Source organism: Equus przewalskii, chromosome 7, assembly GCF_037783145.1.
Source record: "Equus przewalskii isolate Varuska chromosome 7, EquPr2, whole genome shotgun sequence".
Lineage (NCBI taxonomy): Eukaryota > Metazoa > Chordata > Mammalia > Perissodactyla > Equidae > Equus > Equus przewalskii.
The window spans coordinates 12,366,204-12,380,000 of record NC_091837.1 but is presented as its reverse complement, the minus strand read 5'-3'; the positions used below and the strand labels follow the sequence as shown (position 1 = coordinate 12,380,000).

The window sequence follows — 13,797 nt, the reverse complement described above, 5'->3', positions numbered from 1 at the left end:
TCGGGGCGGGGCGGGGCGGGCTCCGCAGCTGGGCCGGCGCTCTGTCCCGCGCACCTGGCGCTCCCGGAACGTGCTGCGCGTCGTCGGTGAGTGCGACCCACCGAACCCCCGCCGCCTCGGGCACCGCTTTCCACGGCCGCTTGTTGTCCCCCCAGAAGCAGCCACTCGCCCTCCCTCCAGCGGTCGGTGCCGACCCCAGCGTGCCCTGCAGCCCCCGGCCGTTCCCTCCTCGTCTCCCCTCCCTTCTGCCCCCAGACTCTTCATGGTCCGCTCCTGGGAGAGGGAGGCAGGGGTGGCGTCGCTCACCGCGAGGTCTGCGGGGGTCGGCCAGCATTCGGCACCCCACTCCTGCACTCGGCTCTGACCCTGCACCCCCACCCGTGCCAAGAGCAGCCTGGGCTAACTCTGCGGGCCCCCAGCTCGGGAGGATGGGCGCCTTTCCAGAGCTCAGGGATCCACAGATCCCAGAGAGGACGCCAGAAGGGGGCTGGTGCCCAAGTCCCCAGAGACCAGCCAGCGTGCCCTGGGGCTCTCATCTCCTCCTCACGGTTTTCTCAGACCGCAGAGCACTGTGGCTCAGCTCTCCTTCTCCTGGCTGAAGGGCTCAGCCCCCCACATCCACCTGCCCTCTCCCCCAACCCCATCCCCTCCCAGGAACCCCAGGTGCCTCCAGCGCCCTGCTGGTCAGGAGACTTCCAGGTTGGTGACCCAGGCCCGGCTGTCACAAGGCAACCCGATTCTCTCCTCTTTGGAGGTCTGGCCCTCTGCCGGGTGCTCTCTTTCTGATGAACTTTGTGGTCTTGGATCAGGCCCTTCAGCTAATTGTACCATCTCTAAGGTGATATGGGGTGTCATGAAGCTTCCTGACTTACGAGGTGTTATCTCAGGGGACTTTATTCCACCCAGAAGATAGGAATCACAGCCTCCTGCCGTCCTGCATAATTAAAACACATCTTTCTTTTCAATAGACTGACTCATTGTTTGTTTGTTTTTCTTCTCATACACTTGGTGACCCCCCCCCCCCACTGCTTCCTCATGGCTGTCTCTCTCCTTGTCTCCCGCCACAGTCGTCTCCAGGGCCCATGTGGCCAAGGAAGCAGTTATCCACATGCCACACAGCAGGGCTGACTCTTCACTTAGGAGCTGCCTTTGTGCTGCCAGGTTTGGATGGAACCTCTTGAGTGATCTGATCTCTTTAAATCATTCTCTCACTCCAGATCAACCCCATGGATGTGGAGAAAACTGGGTCATTGATAAGTGCCTAATGCATCTCTTCCTCGTGTCTCCCCATAGTAGAGGCAGTAACCGTGGTCTTCAAGAAAATATTCTCCCCCTGAGCGCTGAGAACATCCAGCACCCAGAGGAGAGGAGACGCCAAAGCGGGACTGAAAGAACTAAAGGCTCAGATGGAGGAATCTCTTCTGGGCCCTCCAAGTAGGACCCCTTCCCTGGAGGGGGGGAGATTCTGCCAAAGAGCACCAGGGACAGAGGCCTTGCACTACAACTGCTGAGCCCTTCGCCCTTGTTTGGTTGGCTGTATAGGTCTTTGCTTTCAGGTACAATACCCTGCAAATGCACACAAAGCACACAGTTCACATGATGACTTTCGTGGGGCCTATGTACTTTTGCCTTCCTGGGCGCTCTCACCCATAAAATATTAAAAAGTATTTTTTACCACTGTGTTGGCATAATGGAAATGAATTATTATTATTATGTGTTAAAGTATTTTCTTTGACCAGAAGAGACTTCTTTTTCTTCTGATTTTAAAATAACTTAAAACATCTTCCTATGCCTACTGTGTGGCTCCCTATGGCGCGCTGTGTGCCATCATGAGATGGAGGAGGAAGGGGAGGGGAATGGAGAGGCAGGATATGGGAGGAGGGGCAGATGAGGAGGAGAAGGAGGAAGAGGTGGAGGACGGGGAGCTGAATACCAAGGTGGCTCTAGTCCCTGGCCCCAGAATGGCAGCCCCTCTCTCTGGAATTCCCCTTTATCCGAGTCTGCAAACACAAATTCTGGTCTCTCATCCTCCAGCCTCCTTTCTTTCCACAGGAACAGCCTCTCATTCCTCCTCCAATGCCCTGGTTCTGGAGATCCTTTCTTTTTCCACTGGCTATCCCCAAGCCTGGGCCCAAATCCTTCACCCACAACAGGACTGTAGCCTCCCAACTCTCCGCCCCACCCCCACCCCAGGCCTTCATTTGCCAAACCCTGGTCTTGTGAGAGGGTCTGGAGAGTCCAAAGTATAAAAAGCTCCCAAGAGAAAAGCATGTGTAGGCCAGGTCTCCTCATGGAGCCATGGGGTCCCCCTGCTGAATAGGTTCTAGCCCTCCCAGGTCATTCTAGTTGGATACGTGGAGATGTCAAACTTGAATGGAGCGGGGAGGATGAACATAGAAAACACACTGATTAGTACTCGAACATGTAAGCTTGCATCTATATATCCAGTAATCACATGGATTCAGTTTGTTCTATTCTGTTCATATGAATTTTACAATCTGCAGCTTTGCGTTATAATTTGTTTTTTAACCTCAGAAAGTCTTGGACAGGCGAAATACAGGACCCTAGAATTCCACTCCTTGTTGTGTGATCCACTGAGTTCAGGACACCTGCACAATAAGAACCATAGCCTCATTGTGTGAAAGAGCCGCAAACTGGAAACAACCCAAATGTCCATCGTCAATAGAATGGAGAACTAAATCGGGGTATAGTTCGTTAGCCATGGCAACGGAGGAATCACTGATGACTCCTGAATCCATAATTTTTAGTGAAAAAAGCCAGACAGAAGAGAATATATACCGTATGATTACAGGTTAAACCCAGACCTGTGCGGAGTGCATAATAAATGAAACTATGAAGTAAACGAGGAATGGAACACCATGAACATAAGACTGTGGTTACTGCTAAGGGCAGGGAATAAAATGTCTTTAGGAAGGGGCACGTGTGAAGCTTCTGGAAGTCTCATAAATTGTAGGTATTGATCTAGGTGGGCGTTATTTTAATTTACAGCCATTCATTAAGGTGTACGTTTATGTTTTCTGCAGCCTTCTGCATATTGCATGATCCAGTTGAAGAAAATATATCATTCTGTCAATGCAGATCATACCAGGAAGCACAAACTGTGCTAAGTGAGCAGTTGGGGTATCTCCATCTGCACAGCACTAGGAGGTGTGGGACACTATTCCATCCACGTGACCCACAGGGGAAGCCCAGGAGGTGGGCCCTGGTCCCAACCAGACAAGTGGTGGCACCAGGACTGGAGGAGGCCCTGTGTGACAAGCATGGTGCTGGCAACCATAGCTCTGATCTATTGTCCCTGGACCAACAGCGGGTATCTCTGAGGAGCTTGGAATCCAGTGCATTCTAGAGCCATGGACTGAGATGCCAAGCTTTATTGGGGGGTGGGGGTGGGGGGACTCAGAATTGTCCTAATTCTTGGGACCTTCTAAGAAGGAAGTGTGTTTGATAACCATGGCAGAGAAGAGGATTCCCAGTTACCCCAGGCATTTTGTGGGTTCCTAGGCAAGAGCTCCTCAAGGGCTGGGTGGCCAGAGCATTCCAAGGATGTCAGAGGCCTGTAGACAGGAAATGCCCAAAGGCAGAGGTGGGGGACAGTGGCCTCCAACAGAGGTCAACAACCTGGAGAGAACAGACAGCCAGAGAAGCAGCAGAACCCACAGAAGGTGGCCTGAGGTTCCCAGCATCAGCTTTCTCATGTGTCCCCAAAAGCTCACACCCAATGTAAACACGTGGCAAAACACACACACACTCACTCACAGAGCAACGACAAAACAAAAGCCATTAGCCAGCAGCAACGGGAGCCAAGCAACGGACAGTAAAGACCCTGGACCTGGCCAGTGTTGTTCCTCCCCTGAGTCTGTGGCAGGCCTCATGAAGGGAGCAGGAGAGAACTCAGTGCCCACAGCACTAGATCAGCAGAAGAGCTAGAGTGGCCAATTTGGAAGGAAAGAAAGATTAGGAGAACAGCTCGGGATTAAGACAGCTCTCAGGAAATCCCAAACAGGACACAGCCCATGCACCAGGACTCGGGGTCACATATGACACAGTCAGACCCTCAAAGTTGGAAAAATGATGGGGATGACAAACGATGAAGTACGATTCAGCAACCTTACCCTGAGGAAGCACCTCCATTTGGGGGCTATCTGTGGCACAGCGCATGAAACATCGTTCCCTGCCGCCCTGGCATAGCCTTATAGCCTTACACAGTCCACTCCCAGTCTCTAGGACCCCCTCCCCCAGTCCCTGGGGTCCTCTGCAAAGAAGTTGCTCTCAAATTCAGGCAACCATCCTGGACTCCATCCCTGTGGCTCAGGAAGTCATAGAGTCTGTGACCAACGGGAGTCTGAACAGCAGCCCCTGGACCTGTCTCATCTGCATAAGACCCGCCCCCTGGCCTGGTGTCATTCACTGCTACTTCCTTCTGACCCACGCACCGCCTCCTGCCCGCACTTTTCCCCTCCCACTCCACCCTCCCGGCCAATGGCAGGACAGGAAACTGAGCAGGAAGTGACGTCATCACCCTCCCGGTTTAGGCCGCGGGGTGCTAGGCCTCATGCCTGGGGATGGCGCTTCATCCGGAGACCACTTTAGAACAAGAGCGCTTGAGGACTAAAACTACCATAGAAGGAACAAGAGCAACAGCAAAAGATTTTCAGGCTCAGGCCAAGGATGTGATTTAGAAATGGGAGCAAGATTTTGAGGGAATAAAAGGAGAAGAAAGATGAACTCAGAAGGTGTGTCTGGTAAGGACAGATATGAGGAACAGGATTTCCGGGGAAGAAACGAGCAGTCATGACGCTCTCACACTCACCAGGGGAGAGGAGTTGGGAACAGTGTCCCGCAGTTTCCTAGGAAAAGGAAGGGGGAGGGGCCCTGCCCCTTTGCGGGAGGAGACCCCACAGAGCCGGCCAAGTGCTCCATGCCTTTGATGGAGGCCGCCGGTCACCAAAACCGCCTAGAACAGCCCTTGCCACGCGATCCAGCGACATGCACTGCAAAACGTCGTACATCTAAGGTGGGTGGGAGAATGACGTCTTTACTTGACTAATTTCTTCAAGAAATGTAGCTTTTCCGTCTGAATGTGGGCATATGACAGTCCTGTCACTTTGTCACCAACAGAAATTTCTGATTCTTAGGATATCACACGATGGTAGTGTAGATATCTCCACACAATTCTTGGACTCCAGGTCTTCTGGCGCTGGCGCGGTTAGACAAGGGAGAAGAGCCCAGGCTGCGGCAGCCTGGGGCTAGAGAGACCTGGCAGAGAGGACCAGCGCCCGCCTTTCGTTGGGTAATAGGTGGGCTGGTTCATCTGTCAGATGAAGGGAGGGTGGTCAGGCCCCGCGAGGGACACCGGGTTTTCACTGATCCCAGGTCCTTTTAAGCTATAGTTGTCCTGCACGTTCTCTCTTAACTAGATTCTCTCTTCACCTTGTCCTCAATCTCTCGACTTTAAATCAGACGTGGAAAAATCCTGCCTAAATTCCTAAGGTTCACGTTGGTTACTAAAAGGATTAGGTGGAAAGAATCTGTTTTTTCTTTAAGGGTGAAAACAAGTTGTGGAGTTTCAGAGCCTAGATATCTCACAGAGAACATAAGCTTCCTTCCTGAGGCTGGGTGTTTACAGCTGCTCCTCCTGGAAAGCTGGTGTCAATTCCCTTAAGCCAAATCGCCAGGAACACACTTCTTCGTCAGCAAGTTCGGTCTTTTATTCCTTGCAGCCAGAAAGAACACACCCCACGATCTAAGAAAGAGGGCGTTAGAAGGAACGTATTAGAGGATTTGGGCTTTGGCTGGGTGATGTGGGGAAGGATGGAAGGAGGCAGGGTGTGTTCCATACTGAATACTGTTGTCAGCAGGGGCAATTCAATGACTGGACTAACGAAGTAACAGCCATTTCCTTAGAAAAAGAGGAGGATGTTTGGGATTTTGTAGGTTGCATAGTGACCTTGTCTTTGCCTGTGCCTGGACAAAATTATGAGGTAGCCTTGATTTGTCTCATTTTATGCAAGTCTGAGAGTAATCTTGTCTGAGGTTGATATTCTGGATGTGAGATGGTTTATTTCCAGCATGAGAACAAAACGGTCAGGCTGTGAGTGTCAGATCAGTTCAGGGCATCAGAGGCTGGTATTTTTCTTTCTCTCTGGAAATCCCTCAAATAAAGAACCAGGAAAGAGAGCACCCTGGTCTCACAAGCTTTAGGTGCAAACCTGACTGGGTAACCGTGTGATGTTGGCTAAGTTTCTTGAATTTTCTGTGGCTCAATTTCTCACTTAAAAATGGGTGAAATGGGAGTTCTTCCCCGCTGCGTTGTCCTAGGTTTAAATGAGATGTGCAGGGAAAGCATTGAGCCCAGTGCCTGGCACAGAGTAAATACTCAGTACATCTTAGCTCTTCCCAGTCCATCCCCATCTGCATTGTTATTAGCTGCCTTGTTTTTTCAAACAGCTTCAGACCCTTTCAGGGTATGGATGGACCACTATAAATAAGTGTTCTCCAATTGATGGCCATGGACTTCGTTCCAGTGTTTTACAAACAATGCTGCATGGGACATCTGTATATCTATATCTATGTCTGTGTCTATATCTATCATTGCTTGTGTAAGTATTACTCTAGCATCTGTCTCTGTAAAGGGAAGTGCTGGGTTTAGAAATATATTGGTACATGTATAGTTTTGCTAAATCCTGCCCTACTGCCTTGCAAAGAAGCTTTACCACTTCATATTCCCAATCATTTAAGAGAATATTCTTTTCTCCACCCTCTTGCCAACACTCGGTAGCATCTGTACCTACCGTCTATTTTTGTCAACGATTAAATCCTTCTTGAGAGAGTTCCTCCAATGAGTTTATGCTCATTCGTCTGACTTCACTGACATCCTGGCAAAGCTGAAATCCATATGATTTTTCTCTGTTCTCTTCTATGTTATGACTGCTCTGTTCTCTCAGATAATCTGGGCCAAGAGACGTGCAAACATATCCCTCCTCCTGGGTGGATGCTGTTGCCTGTTGGGTTTGCACACTGTCCTGGATTTTGAGGGTGAGGGCCTGGTTCATAGATGAGGTTTGAGGTTGCGTTCCCCTGAGTTCCACTGAGAGAGTCCAGGCTGCAGGGCATTGGGAACTCGCTAACCCTAAGGAGTGAGGTGTCCATGACTGGAATCGAGCAGAAGAAAACCTGGAAAATAGAGACCTGTAAGTTGAAATTTTCGTTAGAAATGGAGTTCCAAAAATAGAACTGTTCTTTATTTCTAGTCCGAATAGGAGGAGAGATTGCATTCAATGTAAACAATGTGTTTGGGGAACTTAATAGAGTGTCTGTTCTATTGCTCTCCTTGAATTGGTTCGCCTGTGCCGGGAACTGGTACTTGCTATAAAACCTTGTCTGGTGAGTTCAGAAGAACAAGGAGCTAAAACATGATCTGACTTAGAAAATAGAGGTAGATGATGGATTCGTAGAGAATGTTATGGGGAGTTAAGTATCGTGGCCTCTTCACTCTTTTAGAGATTTGGTTGGTCCCATTAAAGAGACATTCCTCCAGCGCCTGAAATGCCCTTCATAGTGTCCTTCCTGATACAAGGGTTTGGGAACAGTCATAGGAAGGGGAACACAAGATTTACACGGCACAAGGTTTTTACTGTGGTTCTTTGGTCTTTTTTAGTTTATGGGCATTAGCATACGTGTTTTGAAAATTAAAAAATCAACAGAATAGAGACAAGCATCTGAATTAGTTTTCTAATGCTGCCTGTTAACAGATTACAAAAACAGTGGTATAAAACAACACACATTTGTCATCTCACAGTTCTGTAGATCAGAAGTCTGGAAGGACAGGACTGGATCCTCTGCCCACAGAATCGATCGGTGTGTCCTCTCCCTCTGAATAGGTCTGATATTGACCCTGTCGGGGTTCTGACTGTCTCCCATGAGGGCCTGCCCTTGCGATCTCATGCTCCTCTGGGATCCTCTTTATTGACCTGATTTCTCTCCGTCGTGATCTCTTTCCGCTCCCGTAGGCGGCTTAGGAGAAAGCCTAGAACTGTGGAGCCCCAGAACTGACCTCCGCCCTCTCTTTCTCCAAGAGGAGAAGAAAATCACAGAGGTCTTCAGACAGAAATGACCCAGATGAGGGTTGAGATCCCCAGTGATTAGAGCAGAGAAAACCTAAAGGACAGTGGAGGCACTCTAGAAGCCCCGACTGCGGAAGCAGGGTCCTCTTTGTGTCCCACGTCAGGTGAGAACCCTTCCTGGAAAGGGGGACACTTCCCACACAAAGGACACCTTGGACAAGGGACTTACCGTGCTCCAGCTGAGTCATTCTTGCTGCCCCTAGAGCTTTTGGAGGTTTCCATCCTAGATTGTTTGTTTAATGGTGGGGCTCTTTCCTTGCATGAGATTGTCCTTGGAATTTTTTTGTGAAATGCAGTTTTTTGGGCCTTAACCACAGACGTTTTCAACAAGCGCCACACTGTCTCCGATGTGGATGTCTTTAGCTATGAAGCTGGTGGCCACGGATTGGAGCCCTGTCTACTGCATGATATCTCATTTAATCATCCACCACCACTCTGGTGGTCAATGCTGCCTTCTCTCTTTCACATTCTACATTCTCCTCCATTATACATGAGATAAATACTCTCAAAGAGGGTAATGCAATCCTCCACACAAGCATTCTGGGTCCGTGGTGGAGCTGGTCTTTGACCCTCTGACTGCCTTGCCCAAGGCCGTGCTTCTATTGCTTCAACACAGACCTGGGATAGGGTTTGCCTGCAGATGTGGCTGGGACCAGAAGACATCAGCGAAAGTTAGTTATTCCTGGGAACTCTTGTTTATCCACTTGGCAAGTATTTCCTGAGAGGTTTATCTGGCGGGCTCTTGTGGAGGCCCTGGGGAGATGGGGTGGACAAGGCAGAGAGCGCGCCTGCTCTCAGGAAGATGATCTTCTGACACAGGAGCTAGACGTTTCACAGATGATCCCATAAATACATTTTCTTTTTAAAGATTGGTGCCTGAGCTAACAACTGTTGCCAATCTTTTTTTTCTCCTTGCTTTTTCTCCCCAAATCTTCCCAGTACATAGTTGTATATTTTAGTCGTGGGTCCTTCTAGTTGTGGCATGCGGGACACTGCCTCAGCATGGCCTGATGAGCGGTGCCATGTCCACACTCAGGTTCCGAACCAGTGAAACCCTGGGCCACCAAAGCAAAGCCGGCAAACTTAACCGCTCGACCACAGGGCTGGCCCCCCTAAGTACAATTCAATGGTCGCTGTGATAAATTGTACTTAATACTTGTGTGTGCTGGTCTCATTGTGCCAACTCGGCTTGAAAACTGCTGAGTATACATGAGAAGACTATAGAACTGTGATAAAAGAATTGTCCCCGACAAGGTCCTTCAGATATTTTTGTTCTAACAGTGGAAATACTGATGTTTGATCCAGTGTCCCTTCAGATTCAGATGTGGGTTCCTGGAGGGTGTGGTAGGTGCTTTTGCACATGGAATCTTGTGGCCGATGCTTTTGTGGTGCCTCTGCCGCCGTCAAGTGGTGAAGGATCCTGGGAAAATCTGCTGTTCTCTCTGGGCCTCAGTTTGCTCATCAGTAAGATAAGGTTGTTATTCAAATTCTCAAAATCCTTTCCTGCTCGGTTTTCTCTAAGTGCATGGAGGAATGAGTTGCGTGTTAAATGTGCCCTGGGAACTGCAGCCAAGAGCCGACCTTGGTCCCTTCTCTGTTTGTCTCCTGTAGGAGCCTGAGCTGAGCTCGCGGGCTGAAAACACAGAACTGAGAGAGCAGATGGAAGAAAGAAAATCAGCAGGTTTGGAGGCTGAGAACAACCCAAAGAATGGTCAGGTACTGGTGGAGCAGGTGGTTGCCAAAGGAGGTGAGAATCAGGCCAAGTTGAGTTCAGAAAAGTCAAGGGAAACTGAGGAATGCGTACAGCATCACCCAGCTCCGCATGAGCAGGCCTGGGCTGAACAGCGAGGACTGGGAGAGCAATTACTCCACGGTGAACCTGTGCACCTGCCAAGGAGATCCAAGGATGGATCGGGGTTGGTTTCTCCTTCTGGGAAGCACCAATTCCAAGAAGAGGAGGAAGCGACCATGAGGCTCTGCCCTAGACCCCGCAGCCTCCACCTTGGGGCTGCCCTCACACTGGATGCCCTCGCAGTAAGTGTGGGCTTAGAGGGGTAAATGATGTTTGAGGAAAGGCTGGAGATGTCCGTTCTTACGTTAAACAGTTGTGCCCTAAAGCCAGGAGGGCCATGGCTAGGGAACCCTTGCATCTGAATCAGTGATCCTAATAATGTTCTTCTGTATTTATGTTGAGAAAGGCTTCACACACAATATGTCTTAAATATTTGTTGAGAGCTTAATTTCCCCTATGCAGTGTTAAGAACTTGGAGTTCAGAAAAGAGTGAGATTTCCCTGAGGAAATCAGAGCAGTGAGAGGAAGAATACAAGCAGACAGTTTCAATACCATGTGGTAGCTCTCGTAAACTTGGGTGTCGTGGCAGCCCAGAGGATGGGAGGGGAGGCCGAGGACATCTCTTCCTAATGACAGGGTGAACCATTGAGTGGAAGCCCTGAGGACAGTCCCGTCATCAGCAGAGCTGACCCCAGGTGAGTGTCATAGGGCCTAGAGAGTGTAGGGCAGGCTCCTCTCTAAGGCTGGGCATCTGCTACATCCTGAGAGAGAGCAGAGCATTCCTGACAGGACATTTGGGACAAGAATGTAGCGAGATGATGATTTGCAACCACTTTGATTCGATCAGTGAACGAATGTCACGAGAGCCTCGTCAGGGCTTGACTTGGTGCTGGGAGCCATGAATACAGAGATGAAGAAAATATTCCAGCTTCACAGAGCTCTCAGTCTAGGAACCAGGAAGTCATGAAAAACGTAGTGGTAGTGGGTCATTGCAGGAAGTGGCCAGTGCTGCCTTGGGATGACCTCGCTGGTTGTCCTTCTCCCCTTTCTGTTTCTTCCAGCAGATAGATGACCTTTCCTGGCCCAGTGACCTAGGACCTCAGCCAGATTTCAGCCTCTCGGGATACAAGCAATTAGGCTCCATGTTGGCTCCAAGCAGTCAACACTACCAATGTCACCAGAGAAAACTGCTGATCTCAGTAGTTACTGTCTATGTCCTGGCCAGCTGGAGAAATAAAGAGGCAAGTCTAACTAGGCTTTTTCTTTAATTTTAATTTTCTTCTTTTATGTTTAATGAGGTAACATTGATTTATAACATTCTACAGATTTCAAATATACTTCATTATTATTCGACTTCTGTTTCCATGACATTATTCACCACGAAAAGTCTAGAGAATGTCCTCCAGAGAGTGTCCTGGTGACCAACCGTCATAGTTGAGTGTCCCAAATATTGGCATGGGCCTCCTTCCTGTGTTTCATTTCACAGATCTTGTTTACATAGTAGCCGTATCAAGAGAAAAAACAGAGAGATGGACTCAAAATGACTGAACAATGTGTGATTCGGCAATGAATCTCAAAAACTTTCAAGATCCCACTCAGAAAGTGATGTTTTCGGGAATACAATCCATGGTTGGGGTGTAGTGTCATGTAGCGAGAGAAAATCAATTGCATTTAGCAGCACTCAGTGACTTGTAAAAACAACACCTTCCCCAAATGACCCAAATGATGACTGTATAGACCAAATAACGAAGAGAGCCACTGATTTCCACTGATCTTACAGAAGCAGGAGGTCCTTCATGCGCTCAAAGAAGCTGGGAAAACGGCTGGGTCTCTAGGGCCACGAAACAAAACAAATCCCACTGTGGGTGCCGTAAGAAGAGGCAAAACAGATTTTATGGCAGTGGCCGCAAGATGGCAGAGAAAATGGCTTGAGGCTTTTGGAGTCGCAAATGAGTTGGCTCAGAAGAACAGGACATCTTAGAAAAACATGTTTGGCAAAATTTTGGACCCCGTGGACACTAAATGTTTAGCCCGGGATCTGCGGTCATTCTGTCTAGAATTCATTCTGTATTCTCTTGGACCAACAGTCACTTTTATAAAGGAGGTCAGGAAGCTGCACATCAGCACACACACCTGAAATGGAAATGGTGTATTTTTTCCAAAAAGCCAGAATAATAGAGAAGTTATTTCTCATTTCCAAATTGGAGTTTTTGACCTAACTGAAGAATTGACTGCCATAGATATTAACTACTCATGATGCTCACAAATATGCTGACTTAAAGAGAGTATGATAACTTTGATAAATAGCAATGGAAAACAACTGCTTTTACTGTTAGCACACTGTCCTCCAGGGATGTCAGTGGAAGTAGTGAGCGACATTACAACACCTGAACGCCCAACAGGAAACAGGTCAAAGAAGGAGGAGACAGTCAGCCAATGTATGCAATTATGTGTAACGTACACAACTGTGAGTTGGTTGGTAACAAACCAATGGGAGAAGTCTATGTTTATATTGACTCTCGGGTCCTGTCAAATGGGCAGAGCATTGGGAAACAAAACATTGGACTGTACAAAGAAAGTCAGTTTGGACACTGCCTTTAGAAAACGATTAAACAGATATAAAGAAAACACATCTAAAGGTGTTTGTGAGCCATGTTTTAGCCCAGCAAGAATAAGCTTTAGGAGAGATCCATAATGACAAATAGATGCTTTGGTCTTTCAGAGACAAGTCGTCTGACCCACTGGGAATGAGACCTTGTGAGTCATCCGGGTGAGCAGGCTTTACATGACTGGCTGGAAAGCTCAGTGACTGAAGAGAGAACTGAAATATGCTGCACACACCGGTCATGGCGTAATTTGAACGGAAGGTCTTTCACCGTCTTTTGGGGGGAACGAGGCTGGCGCAAAGGGACTACAGATTCTGTTGCAGCCACAGGGCTCCGATCCTTACAGACTGATGGGAGTGGACGCCTACTTCAGAGATGGTACAGGAGGCAGTGTCTAAGCAGGAACTTATGATATTTGAGGGCTCTATCTTTGCATACCGTTGGAAAGATTCTGGCAGGACATAATGCTGGAATAGATTATGGCAGACTAAATGAAATAACACGGGCGCAGACTGCCCCCTAAATCTCGGAACTGGCGTCGCAGCTGGATACAAGGACAAACTGGCAGCCTCACCAACCGAATGGTCACTTCTAAGGAAGTCTTGCTGATGAACACACAAAACCTTTCACATTCGTTAGTCCACAACAGCCCTCCTGCAAACACCTCCCGGCCGCAGGACTCAACATGGGTGTTGATTATCTTCTTTGGCCTGATGGTAAAACCTCAATTGATCTGAAGAATTCTTCTGACCTGGCAAATACACAAGTCCCCAAAACTGTGGTCTCTGCCCGATCTGGCTTGATTCTGAAGCATTTGTTTCTAGCAGGATACAAGGTCAATATACAAAAATCTATTTTATGTCTATGTAATTCCAGTGCACAACTGAAATGTAAAAAATAATAGCGTCAAACAAATGAAAGTACAGGACGTTGGTGAAAGAAATTGATGACGACCTAAAACATGAAGACCAATTCCCTGTTCAAGGGTCAGAAGACTCATTATTTTTGAGATGTCAGTTTTCCCCAATTGGGTCTATAGATCCAACCCAAGCCAACTCAAATCTCAGTCAGCATCTTAGGGAGACAGGAATGATGTGATTCTAAATGAATATAAAATGACAAAGATCTAGCGTAGTCAAAACATTTATAAAATAAAAAACAATGTTGGAGGGCCAGCTCTACCTCATTTCAAGAACTATTATAGAGTTATTTTGTTCAAAGCAGTACGGAATTGGTGTAATGATAAGTCAACAGA

At 48.2% G+C, this 13,797-nt stretch overlaps 2 long non-coding RNA genes across 2 annotated transcripts; one reads left to right on the top strand and one right to left on the bottom strand.

The window, feature by feature from the left end:
- The first annotated feature begins 5 nt into the window (after window positions 1-5).
- On the top strand, window positions 6-1,697 carry LOC103543187 (uncharacterized). Its single transcript, XR_011541796.1, has 3 exons — window positions 6-86; window positions 1,068-1,161; window positions 1,294-1,697. It is a non-coding gene; the product is annotated as an uncharacterized lncRNA (long non-coding RNA).
- Window positions 1,698-2,409: 712 nt separating this feature from the next.
- On the bottom strand, window positions 2,410-12,191 carry LOC139084435 (uncharacterized). The gene is made up of 3 exons (XR_011541790.1): window positions 8,314-12,191; window positions 6,813-7,194; window positions 2,410-5,764 (listed from the first exon to the last, which is right to left on the bottom strand). It is a non-coding gene; the product is annotated as an uncharacterized lncRNA (long non-coding RNA).
- Window positions 12,192-13,797: the final 1,606 nt, after the last annotated feature.